Source organism: Elephantulus edwardii, unplaced genomic scaffold (genome assembly GCF_000299155.1).
Source record: "Elephantulus edwardii isolate Elephantulus edwardi_28Jun2011 unplaced genomic scaffold, EleEdw1.0 scaffold00016, whole genome shotgun sequence".
NCBI lineage: Eukaryota > Metazoa > Chordata > Mammalia > Macroscelidea > Macroscelididae > Elephantulus > Elephantulus edwardii.
This window is the reverse complement of record NW_006399766.1, coordinates 6,914,736-6,919,949: the sequence shown is the minus strand read 5'-3', so window position 1 is coordinate 6,919,949 and position 5,214 is coordinate 6,914,736.

The following is a 5,214-nucleotide window of genomic DNA, read 5'->3' as shown; positions in this document are numbered from 1 at the left end:
CAAAGGTCACCCATGTACACTGTGTTTTAGAAAATTAAACACTGTTGATCTACGCCTGTTATTACCCTGTCTTTTCACTTCCCTTTGAATCTTTCCTAGTTCCTCACACCTACTCCCCCTCTGCTCATCAAACTGTTTCCCCAGTGATTCCCTCCAGTCCTCACCCTCTGTCTCCCGGCCCTACTCCCCTTCCCCTTTTGGACTTCATTCACATCCTACTAATTATCCTTCTATTTTTACAATAATGGTCTATTGGGAGTCCATAACATTTAAAATTTTTTTTAATATATAATTTTTATTTTGTACTGGTTTACTTACAAACTTCATATACATTGTTTTTCACACTGGGTCTTTCCCATTTCCTTAACCCACTCTACCCTCCACCAATCAAATGTGCAACCCTATGAAAACCCACCCTATCCTCACCCCTCTGCTCCCACCCTCCCCTCCTCTTAGATCTTCATATATGTTTTACTAGTTATCTAGTTCTACAGTAATGATATTATCAATATTTGTCCTTATGGTACTGAGTTATTTCACGCAGCATAATGCTTTCCAGTCCCTCCCAAGTTAGGTAATAATTTACAAAATCATTACTCCTGCGTGCTGCATAGTATTCCATCATGTGAATGTACCATAATTGTTCAATCCATTTGATTGTGGTTGGACATGTGGGCAGTTCATAATATTTTTAACGTCCTTTTGTCAACACAACAGTTCTAAGGCATACATTCTTCTTGATCGTCTCTCTTTGCTATCCAACTTTCATATGCAGATGAAGCAAATGAAACTAGCATGGCTTGGGTAAGATAAGCCTTAGTCCTCAAAGTGACAATCTTGCTCATTAGTGCTTAAAGGAGGTATTTGACAGCAAAGAAGATCAATTTAATATGTTGTTTCTTCTTTGTGTGTGTGTGTGTGAGAGAGAGAGAAAGAGAGAAACGTATATTTAGAATTAACCTGCTAGACTTAGTTTAGATGATCCCAATTTTGTGGCAACATCCAAAGCATGGTAGTGAGGAGCAAGTCAAACATAGGCCTTCTTCTCTCCATCAGGCCTAATCAGGGTGTTCACCTTGGCCACATCAATGTCACTGAGCTTCTTTATGGCTTGTTTGATTTGGTGTTTGTTGGCCTTGACATCCTTAATGAGCAAAACTATGTTGTTATCTTCTATCTTCTTCACGGCTGACTCAGTGGTCAGGGAAAACTTGAACATGGCATAGTTGTCAAGCTTGTTTCCTCTGGAGGTGCTCTTCCAGGGTATTTGGGCTACATTTGGAGTCTCAGCATCTGAGACTACCGGAAGGGGCAAGGGTGATATGTGGATCTCCTTTGTGTGTGTGTGTATGTGTGTGTGTCTCTGGATGCCCTTCAGGACTGCCTTCTTGGCTGTAACATCTTTGCTTTGGCTTCTGTTTTGGGAGGGGCAGGGTCTTTCTTCTTCACTGTTGATGCCATCTTTGAAGAAAGCTCTAATATGTTGCTTAATTTCTTGACTGCTGCTTCTATCGGCATTGATTATGGGTAGGAGTATTTTATATATAATCTAGGTATTAGATCTTTGCCTCTTGTCTAATTCCCCAAAATTTCCTCCCACATGAGATTTGCTTTTTTAATCTAAGGATTGTTTAGAAGAGTCTTTTTTGTCTCCAAGTATTTAAATATCTTGTTATAATCCCATTATTGATGTATATTTTAACTCCATTGTGACTAGAGAACACATCATATGTTATTTCCAGACTGAAGGTGCACCTGATACAGGATGTGGTCTTTGCAATCTCTTGTTATGCATCAGAGAGCTGGGCAATGACTAGGGAGGACAGAAGGAGAATTGATGCCTTTGAGCTGTGGTGCTGGAGAAGAGTATTGAACATACCATGGACTGCTAGGAGGACAAACAGGTTTGTCCTGGAGAGAGGGTGAGACCAGGCTGTTCCTTGGAGGAAAGGATTCTGAAACTTCATCTGACATATTTTGGACATGCTGTAAGGAGGGAACAGTCCTTGGAGAGGGACATCATATTTGGGAGGGTGGAGGAACAGCACAAGAGAGGAAGACTCTCAATGAAATTGATTGATTCAGTGACTGGGGTAATGAGGGTTTGTGTGCCAGAGACAAGATTGGCACAGGATAGAGTAGGATGTAGGGTTGCTATGAGCGGCAGGCAACTGGACAGCACATAACAACAACAATGTCGTAGGCTATAGTATGTTCTGCTTACAGTGTATGTTCTGTAGGCAGTTAAAAAATAATGTATATTCTAGGGGAGCTCTGGTGGCCTAGTGGCGAGAAGCTGCACTGCAATCCCAGAGGTCCATGATTCGAATCCACCAAATGCTCTGCCGGGAAAGGAGGGACAAATCTCCTCCTGTACCAGTCAGATCTGATTTGATGGTATACAGACACACAAAAATAATAATAAAATAAAATAAAATTTTTTAAAAAACCAAAATGTAATACTAAAAAAAAAATGTGTATTCTGAGTTTCTGACAGTTCGATAAATAGTAAATAAATTCTGTTGATAATAATGTCATAAATTTTTTCTGTATTTTGATGGTGTTCTGTCTAACCTCCAAGTATAATTGTGAATAGTCCTATTTTTTTTCTTTCAGTTTATAAATTTCTGCTTGGCATATTTTAAATATCTCTTATTTGATGTATTCTCATTGAAAATTTCCCTATCTTCTCTTTGGAGCTCTAAGGGCGTAGTGGCAAAGTGTTGTGCTGTCAACCCAAAGGCACACAGTTTGAATCTACCCACTGTTCTGTAGGAGAAAAATGTACAATCTATCCATGTGATTTATATCCTTTGAAAAAATCACAGGAAGTTCAGCTATGAGTCAGCATACCTTCTTGTTGTGCTGACACTTTTATCAATACATAATTCTCCTCTCTTTCTTTTGTAATCTTCTCTTCTTAAATCTATTTTGTCTAATATTAAACAAGCCACTCCTGCTTTTGTTCAGTTTGCATTATATGTTTGGAAAACAAAAATTCTCACCACTGGACCAATAAGCAGCATCATGATAGATGTAGGAGAGATTAAAAAAGATTGAAGATGTCAACAATTAAATTTTATTAGGATCCACAATCAATGCTCATGGTAGCAGCACGAGGGAATTTTGCTGTCAAGGATCTTTTCAAACTTCTAAAGACTAAAGATATCAGTGTAAAGATTAAGTTGTGCCTGATCCAAACCATGGTATTTTCTATTGATTCCAATCCTTCTGAAAGTTGGATAATGAATAAAGAAGACTGAAGAATTGATGTCTTTGAATGGTGGTGTCAGAGAAGAGTATTGAATATAACGTGGCCTGCCAAACAAACAAACAACTCTGTCTTGAAGGATATGCACGCAGAATGGTCCTTAATAGAAAAAATGGTGAAACTTCATCTCAGTTACTTTAAGTACATTCTCAGGAGAAATCAGTCATTGGAGAGAAACATCATGCCAGGAAAGGTGGAAGATCAGATAAAGGAAAATCCTCAACAAAATGGATTGACACAGTGACTACCACAATGGGTTAGAGGGTGACACAGATAGTGAGGATGGTGCAAGTTTCAGACCTATTGTTCACAAGGTCACTATGAGTCAAACAAAAAAGAGACCTAGGGAAATGGAAGAATATAACATGCTCATGAACAGGAAGAGTTAGTCATGAAAGTGACAATTCTACAAAAAGCAATCTGTAATTTCAAAACCATCTAAATACAGATATTTATGTCATTCTTCTGTTTTGTTTGGAAAGGAACAAGACACTTAATAGATAAAGCACCATTAAAAAATGAAAAACACATGAATGAATGGAAATCCAAAACCTCTGTAAATTTCTATTAAAATTAATTAAAAAAAAAAGAAAAACAAAGTAGTAGACACCACACTCCCTGACCTCAAAGCCTACACAAAACGATAGTAATCAAGATAACATGGTATTGGTACAGCCACAGACACATAGATCAATGAACGAGAACTGAGAACACAGAAATCTGTCCATCTACTTATGGTTAACTGATATTTGACAAGGAGACAAAAATCAATTAAGCAATGATAGCCTTGTTAACACATGGTGCTAGTAAAATTAGACATCCATCTGCAGAACACTGAAGCAAAATCCACACTTCACACCTTACACAAAACCCAACTCATGGTGGATCAGAGACGTAGGGGTAAAACTCAAATCTATGAATATCTTCAGAGAAGAAAATAGGAATAAATATAGAATCCCTAATCTATGGAATGAATAGACTGCCAAGCATAATTAAAAAACCCCCAAACCAAAACCTCGTAATGAAGAGATGATAAAATAAATGAATGAGACCTTCTAAAAAGAAAATTTGTGTGTGTTACAATAAACTTTTTCAGGTTGGGGAGAGAATGGAGAGAGAGAGTGGACAGATAATGAACAGTTCATTAGAACAGATGAGGGGAAGACCGTCCTAAAGGAAAATATGATTAGGCATTGTATGCATGACAACAATCTGGACCAAGGGATGCATTGAGGAGGAGAAGATGTGCACAATGAATTAAAACAAATAATAAATATTTTGTAAACTCCAAATTTTCCACAAGAGTAAAAAAAGGAAATCCACAGACTGGGAAAAATATTTAGCAATGACAAAGCTGATAAAAGGGTTTCACATCAAAAATTTATAGAATAATACACCAAGAAGAAAAAGACAACCAAGCAATCACAAAATGGGCAGAAGATGTGAACAGACACTTCATTTTATCATTGCTTTAATCAAGGCCTTGATAATATTCTAAGCAAATTATTTCTGCCTGGATTGTTAACATTAGTACTGGAATACTAATTCTTCAATTATTCCATAAAAATTGGTGTATATGCATTAGTCAGAAACTTCTTGAACACTCTTGGCATCTAGAGGATTTTTAAAACAGAAGAACAAAACCTATTTTTTGTAATATTATATTCTATAATATTACACTATAGCTAAACAAAAAGGTGATGAAACAGCTGGTTTAGAACGGAATAAGTTCCAAAATCATAGATTACTGTTTGTTATATACTTTTTGACTGAGAACCGACCCACAGTTGACTCTTCAGCAGGTTTCCGGAGACTATAAATCACACAGGAGGAGATTCCTTAGGTTTCTTTCATGGAGCAGCTGGTGGATTTGAACCATGTAGCCTTGGATTGGCAGCTCAGCTCTTCACCAGAGCTCCCTAAAATCATAGGTACTTCTAATT